General features: G+C 39.9%; 1 protein-coding gene across 1 annotated transcript in view; it reads left to right on the forward strand.

Annotated features, from left to right (window-relative positions):
• Positions 1–1330: 1330 nt before the first annotated feature.
• Positions 1331–14326, forward strand: part of mc5ra (melanocortin 5a receptor) — a 44084-nt gene continuing 31088 nt past the window's right edge. The window contains exon 1 of the mRNA XM_012854006.3: positions 1331–1515. The gene's annotated coding sequence lies outside the window, so the exon portion shown is untranslated. The remainder of the gene's footprint in view (positions 1516–14326) is intronic.

A 14326-nucleotide genomic window follows, 5' to 3' on the forward strand; every position in this document is an offset into this window, starting at 1 on the left:
TAAACAGAAAAGAAAGAACACAATGTCTCTCCTACCAGGACCACCACTCCCACCAACTTGCCAATCTACATCTAAGGCTACGATCATACTGCAGGTCTTGATGCACAATTTTGGTTTCTTGCTGAAATCCGATTTTTTTGATTTTGATTTCTTTATTTATTTTGCCGTGGTTGTTCATGCTACCAATTAAACGTGACTGCCATCAGGATGGCATGTGCAGATAACAGAATGAGAACGCATATGGGCAAAAAGATCACATGTGGGTCACATTTGCCTGCTGTGTGAAGCCTAAATCACGCATTTATGATCAAACGAGTCGCACACCAGAAAAGTGTGTTTTACTGATGAAGAACTTCTGTAAACAATAGACGTCTGCAGATACCGATCTGTCTTTGGGCAATAGATGCTGATCTGAGAGCTCCATGCTCAGTCCCTGTTGCTTGCAGCAGAACCTAGTTTTGAATGGCCAGGATAAGAGCCATGCGGCCAATCACCTGTGAGGCTATAGGATTGTTCCATTATGTTAAACAAAGAGGTGGGCAGACGCTCCTGAAAAATGAAAGCGGCTTTCAGAGCAGGTTGCACCACAAACCTGCACAGACATTTCAGAACTGTTCATCCTTACATTGCAGGTAGAGGAGAGTTTGGTCCTGGTCCTGTTCTGTGGAGTTGGTGTGTTTTAAGTTAACTTGCGGAATAAAAACGAGAAGAGTGTAACTTGGCACTAAAGTACACTGAAGGGGTTATGTTTTATCTGTAAGATTATGTTTTTTTATATATTAAAACATCCTTCTAAAAATCCAAAAGGCAATTTGCAAGTGACACTTTTGTTACCACAGAGCCAGGTGACTCTGTTTCGGTGTTAAGTCAACCAGAAAGGGCTGAGAGTTTGACACATTCATGACAGAACTTTTGTTTCTAGCTGCAGATGCATCATTTGTTACAAATGTTTAAGTGTTCACTAAAGACATGCAATGTTACTGCATTTTAAGCAATGTAATTTTTATTTTATTTTCCTTGCATTTTATTACTCATAAGTAGTTAAATGATATATCTGCTTTGTCATCCGATCACTCTACTAATCATCAGCATAATCAACAGAATAGTCAATTACTAAAATAATTGTTGGCTGCAGCCTTACAACAAAATACCAGCTTTGTTTATTTTAGCTTTGTAGTGATTGAATTTTTTCTTTTTTTGAAGAGGAAGCGTCTGGCTGCTGCTCCCTTCATACCCCGGTGAGAGAAAGCCAGCTAAAAATTGCTCGCTGTGGTCGCATCTCATATCCACACACTGTCAGAGCAGGGAAAGGAGTTCTTCATCCTTTCTCTCGCCCTCTCTTTCTCTTTCACGCACACAAACACACACACGCACACACACACACGCACACACGCACACACACACACAGACAGCTCAGCATCGCCTCTCTCATGACATGTAAATCCACCCGTTTTATGCTGCTCAGTCCTTCGGAGACACTTGGAGAGAGGATTTGTGTAACAGCTCGAGTTAGAGGTGAGTCATTCCTTATCTGTCTATTCACTTATGAATTTCTACTGCTGATCCTATCACTAGCAATTTGTGAAATGCACTTTTATAAGATTGTTGCAAAAAATACAGGTGCACACTATTATTATTATTATTATTATTATTATTATTATTATTATTGTTAAATAGTACTACTAGTACTTACTAGTACTATTACTACTGTCGTATATATTTCTAAACCTTGCCTGACAAACTGCTTTTGCACTTTATGTATAAAATACAAATGTCTTAAACTTATTGTCATTTCTTTACATTTAATGTGAAATAGAAAACCGTAGAAAGGACCATCCATCCATTTTCTATGCCTGCTTATCCGTGCAGGGTCGCAGGGGGTCTGTTGCTTTTCTCCAGCGGTCATTGGGCAAAAGGTGTAAACCCTGGACAGGTCGCCAGTCCATCACAGGGCTGAACCATTTTTCCTAACTCTATGCTCCCATGAGTAGAGCATGCACCTCTGCATGAGGTGCAAAGACTCATTCATAGAGAGATTTCATTTTTAGTTGTGCTAAAAATACTACTGCTCAGCTTCATCTGTGAGTGAGTTCTCTATATCATTCATAGTTGATTTATGACTGAGTGAAAGACTCAGACTTTCATATGTTGACTACTAATAGTCTATTTACTCTGTATTTGTTGCAAAATGTCAGGGAATATTTTCAAAAGGCTGATAAGGCACCGCCGTGATAACGCCTCCCCATAAGCTGCTCTGCTCCATCATATGGATCCATAAACACAGCAGGGCTGCTCAGTCCGGTGGCATGCAGCCAGATCCGCATCACATGCTGTTCAAGTTCCTATAGCTACCGGGTCTTCTTGTCTTGAGCTGTGTGTTGCCATGAAATGCTGTATAGAAACTACGCATGTTTTGGCTCCAAGAAACCAAATAAGTGGAGGCATTGATTTGTCAGAGCTGTGTTGTTCAAAATCAGAACAAATGGGCAAGACTCATTGATAGCAAGAAGTGCAAGGGTAGGCAATTAGCATTTTGAAGAGCTTACAAATCCCACTGTGTTGTGCAGAACATGCCGTGCCCTGTCTGTAAAATTGTGAAAACAACATGAATGTGAAGAAAATTTAACATTTTCTTCACATTCATTGGTCTCAAATGGGCAAAGCAACAGCCGCAGCGTGGCAACAGGCTCCTCTCAGTGTGAGACGTGATTTACATCTGACCCCTGATAAAACACATCCTCCACTGAGTGAAATGCAGCAGGAAAAAAAAAAAATTATCCCCGTCTTTTAGTTCCATTGTGTGGTTTACATTATGACCAACTCATCTCCTCTGAATACTCGTGGCTGACATCTCCAGAGAGAGCGTTGTTCTATTGAAGCTCAACAGTGAGTCAACATAGGGAAACGGCTTTACCAGAACAGTTGGATAACATCTACATTATTTTACTCATGTTATGTGTGAGGCACGGAAATAAAGCAGCTACCAGCAGGTCTAAGCAGTATGCGGATATTTAATTATTGAGATCAAAAATCTGTATACCTTCCACTGTAATTATTATCAGATTAATTGTAACGATGCAGGAGTTTAGTTTCTCATTATTTTGTTCCATATTCTGATCGGCAAAAAGAAATTGATAATTGGGATTGTATATTTTAAGAATTTTATTTTTTAAGAAGATGGTGTGAGTACTACAAACGCTCACTCCTTTACTTTATCCGTGTTTTATTACGCTACAGAATTTCTCCAAAATCAATATGACTATAGTTTTCTTTTTAAAACATTTACAGGAAATAGCTCATAACTACAAAGTGAAATGTGTTTACAGACACTTTTTTGCAGATTCTTTCAAAAATGTTAGCCTTTAAACATAGCAAACACATATGTTTTGCTCCCTTCGCTGATGATAATGATGATGTTCAACACTGATCAGCAGCACCTGATTTCCAAAACTCATCCTTGAGAGGATTCTGCAACTTCACCGGAGTTGTCCACACAATGTCTCACAGAGGACAGTATATGGCAGAGATAAAATCACAAGGATCTTTCCAAGACCCCCTGACCCTTAGGGAAGAGGGGGTATGGTGACAGAGGTGACCAAAAGCCCATGGTCATTAAACTGCAGGTCCTGTGTTTGCTTGTGGAGATAGGAGAAACATTCAGAAGGCCATCCATTGCCAAACTTAACATTGCCAAACCAAGATAAAGGAAAGTCCACCCAACACCGTCCCTAGTGAATGGTAGAGTTGGCATCATGCTGTGGGATTGTTTTTTGCAGCTGGAACTGGAACACAAGTCGGGTGATAGCAACCAAATATAGAGAGATTTTCTAATGAAAAGTGGTTCCAGAGTTTTCTGAAACTCAGAGCCGGGCAACAGTTCATCTTTCCAACATGACAATAACCAAAAGTATACAGCCAAGATATTAAAAGACTGCCCTCAGGAGAGGTCAGGTAGTGTCCTTGAATGGTCCAGACCAGAGCCTGGATGTAAATCCAACGGGAATTCCCAGGAAAGACCTGAAAGTGGCTTTCTACCGACACCGCCTAACCAATGTGACTGAGATTTAGAGCCCCTGTTGAGAAGAATGGGAGAAGATACTCCAAAACAGATGTGCCAACCTAGTGGAGAAATGAGTGAGAAAGACTTCACATGAACTGCTGCCAAACATGCATTATCAGCATGTATAAACTTAAGTAACTCAGGATCAAAAACCTTTTGACAATACAAAAATTGCACATTTTTCAAAAAGCCGAGGTTTTCTTGTCATTGCTAATGGTTGGAGGTCTTCGATAAAGGTTTATGAAAGAACAAAGACTAAGTCTGTGACAACAAAATTAGGAAACAGGGGTTTCCTAATTTTGGTTTGGTAACTGTTTTGACTGACTATTGGATGCTTTGGCAGCTACCTGTAACACCTGCACAAGCCCTGCTGGCACCGTCTGTTTCTGGTTTTAGACATGTAAGATCCTTGCAAATCAAATTATTTACACACTCATCAGTGTTCTGCATGTGCACCATATCACGTCAGAACACAATTCAAATCATTCTTTCAGTGTTCTCAGCTTTTGGTTTTAGCTTTTTGTTTGTGAGTGCCACACAAATATAAAATACATACAGACATGCTCCATAAAAGCATTACAGAATATTATGGACTATCCAGATATCCATTTTGCTTATCTGTTTTAACAATAAAGGAACGACTCTGAGCATGTTCACATGCAGTGGCTGCTTTGATATTAGAAGGCACACCACCCAGAGTGCCGCACTCCATCAGTGAAGGAACAAGCACTCTGAAAAGAGATTTTTTATAAATGTCTTCTCAATTGGACTGCTGCTGGACTGTCAGTTATCCGCTGCTGGAGACTAATGATGGTAAAACCTGAGCTAAGCTGCAAAGTACGGAGATTATTTTAAGCACAGGTTGAGAATTGTGAAACCTTGCTTATGTGTGAGTACACAAAAAAAGCATGTTCAGTGCTATTTTGGTATGAAGACCACCTTAGATTGAGAAAAGCACAACAACTATAATTTATAGAGCAGCACCTGGACTTCATTATTTTGTTGATCAGAGATTTGTCAATCTATTGATGAAAACTGCCACCGGATAATTGTTTTAAGACGTTCTGCAGGTCCAAACTAAAAAGTCATAGCTGAAATGGCAATACCGAAGCTATTCTAGATGGATTCCTGAAAGAGAAAAACACAGCCGCTAACAAGCTGTATGTTTGTGATAATGTATCCTTGGCAACCTTTAAAGAGCACCTCTGACTGAGCCGCCTGTGCGGTCGTCCGCGGCAGTGTCATTGGACTCAGTCACATCATGAGATAGGCTGCCGATTGAGATCTCAGTGTGGTGTGCAGTTCTGGTGGATCAGGCTGATCAGAAAGCGAGGAGATTCAACAGCAGCTCCTTTCTGCTTTATTATCAGCCGTTCACTGCTGACAGTCTGGACAGTCCCTGCATGGAAGGTTATCAGAAGACTAAAAAAATCTACCTTAAATGCGATAGGATCTGTTATATAGGAAGAAACATAAACATATATCTGTTTTCTTTATTGTTATTATGACATGGTCATGTCATGAATATATTCATCACTATTTCCCGACAGCGTTCTTGTTGGTGTGCTCGCTAAATGTTGGCAGAATGAGCAAAATTCTAAATGTTTTTTTTTCCCATACAAATTTGAATAGACTAAATTACATCTTCAGTCTGCAGATTTTAATGCTTAATAACGCTTATTTCTAACTGGACACATTTAATTGAGTGTTGAATTTTAATTAGATGTTAATCAGTGCACTGTTTTGGCTCATCTCAGCCCCAATCTATCATTCTGCTTAGTTCAGCCTCTCTGATTGATCTTCTAAATCTGTACATTATAACCTACTTGGTTTAGATAAGTTACATAAGAGGTTCAAGACAAACTTCCATTTTCAGACTAATAATGATGACAAGTAGTCAGAAGAAATGAAAGAATTATCAAAAGCTAGACAATCTAAAGATATTGTGTAAACTTGATTTAGATGCACTCCAACATACTACATGTTGGTCACTTTTACAGTTTTGGTCATGTCATATTCAACTTTTTGGAGATGGAGATGTCTTCTGTGTGATGTTTCTTGCTGTACGGATGCCATGCTCCTGCTTTGACAACAAATAATGTCAAAGTTTTTGTAATTTCCTCATAGCCTTAAGAAGGGAAATGAAGATACGTATCTGATAACCCGAGGTTGCTCCTGGTTAATTTGGTTTGATACGGGTTCTCTCGTACTTAGTTAGCTGAGTCAATTGGTCTATGCAGGAATCAGAGCCACAATCAATCTTAACAGGTTGTAATCAACACCTTGCAGCTTGACTTCAGAAGCACCTGCGCCATCCTCGGCCTCCATCTGGTTGACAAAGGAGCGCCACTTAATGCAGTATCAACCTTACTGAAACCCAAGAAATGAATGCAGAGAGGATGAGAGGACTGTTAAGAAATCAAGCTTTTAAAATATACTACTACTACTACTACTACTACTACTACTACTACTACTAATAATAATAATAATAATAATACATTAGGTTGGTAAAGAAGAATTTACCACAGATACATCAGAGATTCACAAAACTGTGGGAGCCTTCAAATTGTGGTTGCATGTGTCTATTGCCTTTTACTACAAGTATATTTTCATTGGTTTATTTTAATAGTTTTGCTTAATTTTAGCATCAACTTTATGAGGAGCCCTACATGTCAGTGCTGCCCATTATGTAACATCTGTAAGCACGGAGCTGTGACTTGTCGCCTCCTCCTGTCTACCCACCTCAGCCGCTAGAGAAAATGGAGCCTTGATCAGAGTCTGTGGAGTAGATTGGAGTCTTAAAATGTGTGTTGCTCACAAGTTAAATGAGACTGAAAATGTCCACCCTGCTGTCTTTTAAATTGGCCAGTTTCCAATGTTTTCTGATATCCTGAATAATAATTATTAGTCCTTGTTCCCATAGTCAGTGTGACTCTAACAAATATAGTATATGTAGATATGCAAGGCTGTAGCTTTACATATTACTTACAGCTCCATATATCATGACGTGTACTGCCAATAAAATACATCTAAACAGCTTTGTAGTCTACCCTACCTAAGCTATGGTTAGGTAGGGTAAACTAGGCTCTGAAAACAGATCCACTCTTCTAAAAAAAGGCACATTAAGGGTTGTCAGAAGCTCTCTGAGATCATCTTCACACACATATGTATCTAAGATCTCAAAATGTAAAAATGCAGTGGTGTCTCTGGCATGATAACAAAACTCAACACCTATAGTTTTTGTGATGCATTAAATTTAACACATAAATTAGCATAACCCAACCCACTAGAAATGCCATGTTATATACGCTAAATGTAGTTTAATTTTTATACATAAAATTACAAATAAAGGCTCACTAATAATGTTAATTTATTGAACAGAAAAGATCCACATCGATCCTTCAATAAACCAGCAAGGCCAACCAACACTCGATGGTCGCACACTATCCAGCAGAACGTAAACTTAACGTGTGCATTTCCAGCATTTTGATTGGACAATCTGAGCTTGGGGCCACGGGATTTGTGCCCCACGGCTGTCTACTGAGTGCGTGTTGAGTATGCACACTGCGATTTCAGATGTTCATTATTTAAACAAGCGTTGGTGGGCTGGCCCCAATATCAAGACAGCTCAAGAGGATTTAGCTACTGAGCTTGTCAGTTTTCTGGCAGACTTAGATATATAAACACAAATGTTTATAACAGAATTTTATTGGTAAGGGAATCTGTCTTTTTTACAATATTACTCTTTAAAGAACGATCTAGTCCCGCTGATTATTGTGAACATAGAACTCCACAGCGACATCTGGTGGGGTCTGGAACCATTGGCCCCAAATGCAGAGTCGCCACAGAAAAATAGTTATGTCTGATAAATGAGATGCTCCAGGAGTCTCCTGTGTATTAAATCCAGGGTGGGGATGAATGCAAGCACGTTCTTAGGTTTGAATAGGAACATTTATTACAGCGTATTTAAAAAGTCATGCTGTTTACCTCCAAGATTTGTTTACAATTTGTTCTTAGCACTTCTTAGTGGATATTTGGAAAGTACAGAAAACATTTTAGATAATGATATTCAGTCAAAATAAATTATACATCAGATTTAAACATTTTTGGTGGTATTCATGAACAATAGCTAACTAGCAAGAACAATAAACCAACGTTTACATAAATAAACCGTTTACATAAATGGAAATTAAAAAAACATTTTTTTATGGGTAGAAAAAGGAAGTGGGAAGACACAAAATGGTAAGGCATGGGTACTAAATACAAGTATGAATTGATAAAGAGGAAAACTGACCCAGAGCCAAATATTAGAGCTCACCAGAACCAAAGATTTAATCAGCCGATATACATTGGAAACAAAACAGTTGCAGTCTAGTCTTGATCTATGCAAACATTTCAACTTACAAGATTATTTTGCTATCAAAACCTTCTTTTTAATAATGTTTTCTTTCTCACCATCTACAGTCTGCCCTACTGCAGCAATAGTGATATGAAAGTATACTATTGCCATGATAGCTGCAGTCTTATAACCAACAGGTGACTGATTATCTTTTCTATTAAATAAGGTTGTTTTGGAACATAGCTGAGTTTATTTTAAGTTACATAAGGTGATGCCAGTATCTCTTTCTATTTATTTAATTAGACAGATTTTGCTTGTATATGTTATGGGGTAACATGAGCCCCAAAAGTAGATTTTAAAGTGAAAGCTCTTTGAAGCACTAGAATGTGTGAGTAGAACTGTTATTTTTACTGGTAAGGTATAGCTCACGTGACTGTGACTATAGTATTAAAAGATGTCTTTAGGTATTAACCCCAGTTCTTGTGTTGGATGTAAAGTGGCATGCAAAAGTATTCACCCCCTTGGCATTTCTTATGTTTTGTTGCCTCACAACCTGGAATCAAAATGGATTGTTTGAAGTTTTCACCACCTACAGAACATGCCTACAACTTTGAAGATGAAAACCACAAATATGAAAAAATAAGAAAACAAAACAAAATTCAGTGTGCATAGCTGTTCACCGCCCCCTAATGTCAGTATGTTGTTGAGCCGCCTTCTCTGGCAACTCCAGCTGCAAGTGGCCCAGGATAACTTTCTGTGAGCTAGCCACATCTGGCCACTGGGATGTTTGCCCATTCCTCCTGGCTAAGCGTCTCCTGCTACTTCAGGTTGGATGGTTGTCACTTAAAACAACAATCTTCAAATCTAACCACAGATTCTCAATGGGATTGAGGTCTGGACTTTGACTAGGCCTTTCCAACACATTTCAATGTTTCCGTCTTAACCACTAGAGTGTTGCTTTAGCAGGATGCTTTGGGTCATTGTCCTGCTGGAATCTGAACCTACATCCCAGGTTCAAATCACAGGCAGACTGACAGGTTCTGCTGAAGAACATCCTTGTATTTATCTCCATCCATCTTTCCCTTGACTCAGACCAGTCTCCTAGACCCTGCTGCTGAATATAGGACTTTGAAGGTAACTGGTTGCACCAAAACTTTTTAAGGCTTTATTGCAAAGGCGCATGCCAATTTTCTGTTGTTTATTTATTTGACTTTTTTTTTCTCAATTCACTTCACAGTTTTTTGTGCAGATCCATCACAATAAAATAAGGTTAAAACCATTTAATTTACAGGTTGGAATGTAACAAAATAGATAAAAAGTCAAGAGGGTGCATACTTTTGCAAGGTACTCATGCCTGTATTCATCTATTCAGATAAAATGAAAGTTAAATGAAAATAAGCTTCTGCTTTCGTCGTGTGTGGATCTGCAAGTTCAGCTATCACCCACACAATCATGGACATTAACTCACCATCACTCAGTCTAAGATGAGCTATAAATGTGGTAAGGAATAACTCCTACTCAGTAAATAATTGAGTAGGAGGTCCGTTCTTCACAACTAAGAGGTTGGATGTAATCTATGTGTGATCAGCTAATCTTAGCCTCTCCTGTTAATAAGCTGTTTTTGCTGTTGGGTTATCCCCAACTCTCTCTCCTCATGTTCCTTCTGGGATGATAATCAACAGGAAGTATGTGTGTTGCAATTCACCAGACATGGCAGCTAATGGGACTATACTTCCCTAAACTAAGACAGGAGTTTAGGCAACTGCTATGTACTCTCATTTTATCATCTCCAGCGCATGCAGAATATCCCATGCTAGCATGGAGCAATGTGGCAAATTAATGGGGATTACATCAGTAACTCCTCCACCTTCTCCTCCGTAAGGATGGGAATCTCCAGCTATCTACCTGCCATTACTGGCTATGTATGGTATTGTATGTTACCATACATAGCTGTAACATTACATTAATTATCTCTTGGGCTACTGGCTGAGACTTGAAAGAAAATGTGACATTTTATCATTCTCTCCCTTTTATCTCTTCTTTCTTTCACCTCTTCTCTTTCTTTTTTTTCCTCTTCTTGTTCTTCCTTTACTCTCCCACTTTCCCATTGTAGTGTCCATATAATTTGAAATTCTCCCTGCAGGAATCACAATAAAGCTATTTACATGCACAAATCAAGCTGAGCATTATGGCGAAAGCTGTTTGCTCCACTTGTGAAAGCAAAATCTGTCGAGCTCTATTTGGCATTAAGACATCAATTCTTATTGCCACATTGCTAGACAGGACACTGGGGGAAAATTTTTTTTTTAAAATGTGAGCCTATCAGAAATATTCTCATTTCATGTCTTCATTCTGTCTTGATGAAGAGCTGTGAGCGGGTTTCTGTCACAGACAGAAATTAAGATTTTTATTTATTACCTGTTGCTCGTGGAAGAACATTTCTGACATTCTTCACAAATGGTATAAGCTACTATTTGTTTCTAACACATTTTTGTGTCCGGCTGTAAGTCGGACTCGTTTCCGGTGAGAGTTGGACTCCGCCAAGGCTGCCCTTTGTCACCGATTCTGTTCATAACTTTTATGGACAGAATTTCTAGGCGCAGCCAAGGTGTTGAGGGGATCCGTTTTGGTGGTCTTAGGATTGCGTCTCTGCTATTCGCGGATGACGTGGTCCTATTGGCTTCATCAGGGCGTGATCTACAGCTCTCACTGGAGCGGTTCGCAGCCGAGTGCGAAGCGGCCGGGATGAAAATCAGTGCCTCCAAATCCGAGACCATGGTCTTGAACCGGAAAAGGGTAGAGTGCCTTCTCCGGGTTGGGGAGGATGTAATGCCCCTATTGGAGGAGTTTAAGTATCTTGGGGTCTTGTTCACGAATGAGGGGAAGATGGAGCGGGAGATCGACAGGCGGATTGGTGCAGCATCTGCTGTGAAGCGGGCGCTGTACCGATCCGTTGTGGTGAAGAGAGAGCTGAGCCAAAAGGCGATCTACGTTCCTACCCTCATCTATGGTCACGAGCTTTGGGTCGTGACCGAAAGAACGAGATCCCTGATACAAGCGGCTGAAATGAGTTTTCTCCGTAGTGTGTCTGGGCTCTCCCTTAGAGATAGGGTGAGGAGCTCAGTCATCCGGGGAGGACTCAGAGTAGAGCCGCTGCTCCTCCACGTCGAGAGGAGCCAGTTGAGGTGGCTCGGGCATCTGGTCAGGATGCCTCCTGGACGCCTCCCTGGAGAGGTGTTCCGGGGCATGTCCCACCGAGAGGAGACCCAGGGGAAGACCCAGGACACGCTGGAGGGACTATGTCTCCCGGCTGGCCTGGGAACGCCTTGGGATTCCTCCTGAGGAGATGGCCCAAGTGGCCGGGGAGAGGGACGTCTGGGCCTCCCTACTGAAGCTGCTATAAGAGGAAGAAAACGGACAGGCATTTTTGTGTACCCTTTGTCTGGGCTACAGGAAAAAGATCACACTCCAGTTAAATCATAATTTTAAACTCTTCTTCTATTTACTTGCAGCAGTGCTGTCTGAAATCAGTCCCGGTGATGATGTCCTGCATGCTTCCTTAAGTAGGCTTCTGTAGATCTTTATGAAAAGAGCTAATCAATCTTTTTAATCAGTTCATCAAACATATTTAGGCATGTTGATATCATATGTTCTATGATGGACTACCGCTCCCGCTAAATGACTGGTGGAGATAGACAGCTGCTGTAGTGTTCTAGGGGAAAAACTTTATTAGTAATTTACAAAGTATATAAATACATATGAATAGTTTTTATTTAACTCAAGGATGCTACATTTTTACTTTCAGAAAAAGCGCTATTGTTACTCTAAACTCTGCTCTCAGGTTCAAAAGGTCTTGCTAACTTGACATGCATCTTTTGCTCTTTCTCAAAGTATGTTCATGCGCTCAGATTCATTGCTTCTTGTTAAAATAATATATGCTTGAGTTTGACTCCTAACATGCTGTGGGGGTAAAACCTGAACTCTCAGGGTTGGTCTCTCTGCTCACAGATGTTCTTTGCTACCTACTGGAACAAAGTGAAAGGTCTGCCTGGCAACAGTTTCGACCAATAGGATGACACCGTGACTTTGACTTGACTACTTTCTTTGAGGCTGTTTTGCTCACTCCAGAGAGAGAGAGAGAGAGAGAGAGAGAGAGAGAGAGAGAGAGAAGATAAATTAGAACTGAGTGAGAGGTTTTACTCATAAACACAGAAAGATTGAGACTGAGGAGTCACATTAAAATAGCAGCAGAATACATTTGTACATTGAATCCGATTGCATAGTTCTGAAGGGGGAGAAGAGCATATTTGTTGATGTTACATGACATGATGCATACTCTAAAAAGAGAATGCAGCTACAACTCACTTAATTCAATTACTTGTTAGTAGTTGAAGCAATTCATTTAAGCTGTTTCAACATTCTCTTTTTAGAGCGTGCAGGGTGCTGCCTTACTCCCATTGGGTCAGAACTAGGGTGGTAGCAGTACTAGTTTGAAATTTGATACCACTACTAAGGAAAATACTAAATACCATTTTTTGATATTGCGGCAACATTTTCTGAAGGCACTGGGTTATTTCTGGTTAAGAGCAACAGACAGCGATTGTATGACAGACTTAACTTTTATTTTCTTAATTTGGGCAAAACCAATGAATAGGTGATAATTCAGCTCTGATTTAGAGAAATATATAATTTAAGTGACACTTTCTTTAATGGCAAAACAAAAGACCAAGTAAAACTAATAGTAAGATAGTGTACTTCTCATAGAAGTATGCACCTTTGAGTGCAAGTACTTTATTTTATCTATTATCTTTAGTGTGCAACTGTGTGCTTTCATCTATCCGTCCATTTGCTGTTAATAAAAAACAAATTTTCCTACTGAAGGACAAATAAAAAATCGTTCTAAACTAAAATTAATTGTGTTTCCAAACAAACATGGATCTGGCTCATACAAAGCATATTTTTTATAGTGTAATTAAGGATCTGGCCCATGCTAAGTTAATGGCCGGTATCCCTGTACAACTTTTGTCTTTCTGGTCCTAATTTTTTCTTGGGTGATCAACTACATCGGCAGGCTAGGTGCCTCCAGGTTCCTCCAGTCTGGCACTACCAGAACCTGTATCAGCCTCCAATAAAAAGTAATGGAGGAGGAGCACTGGTTTGTTTTGTTGCTTTTTTGTTGTAGTGGAGGAGAACGGCACATTGCATGGTTTGGAGCTGCACATCTGGGAAACTAATCTCGATGGGGAAGCTTAGACCAATGGAACCCCATCGTTTGGCTGTCTGTGTCTGCGAAGCTAATATTTAAACCATTTGCTTTGGTTGTCCGGGAACTTTGACTTTTTCAGGAGCGCTACTGACTTTTCATCAGTGTTGTAGTGTTAGCATGTAGTACCATTCAGGATTTAATTGTTTTTGCCCATCTGCCTTAAAGTTGGTTCACATGGCAAGATTTTTAATTAGTCGGACGATTTCCAAAGTCTGAGAGAAAGCACATGTAATGAAAAAAAAAACATTGATAAAATAATTTTGCTCGTATAGCGTGTGGCGTCTGGTCAGACGACGAGGACAACACACCACACACGGACAGATTTCACTCAGGAACATTCAGTCGGGAAATCTGGCGAAACCTTTCCAGATCAAACGTGAGTTAGGAGTAAATAAAGATGGATGACCAGGAAAAATAATGGCGATAGTTTGTGGACTGATTTTAACAGAGATAAAGCATAACAAAAAGAAAAGGGGTTAGTTAAAGTCGTGGAGACAGCACGAACAGAAGCTTTACGTTTGCTGCTCTATGATGTAGAGGGACATAAATTGTGCTAATTATCCTGCTGTGTGAACCAGCCATTAATGGAAAAGTTCCTCTGAACAACGCTTTTGTGTTTCTCTTGTCGATAAAGAGGCTTGTACATGTTTTTCTCCCGTTA

The sequence above is a fragment of the Fundulus heteroclitus genome, chromosome 3, assembly GCF_011125445.2.
Source record: "Fundulus heteroclitus isolate FHET01 chromosome 3, MU-UCD_Fhet_4.1, whole genome shotgun sequence".
Classification (NCBI taxonomy): Eukaryota; Metazoa; Chordata; class Actinopteri; order Cyprinodontiformes; family Fundulidae; genus Fundulus; species Fundulus heteroclitus.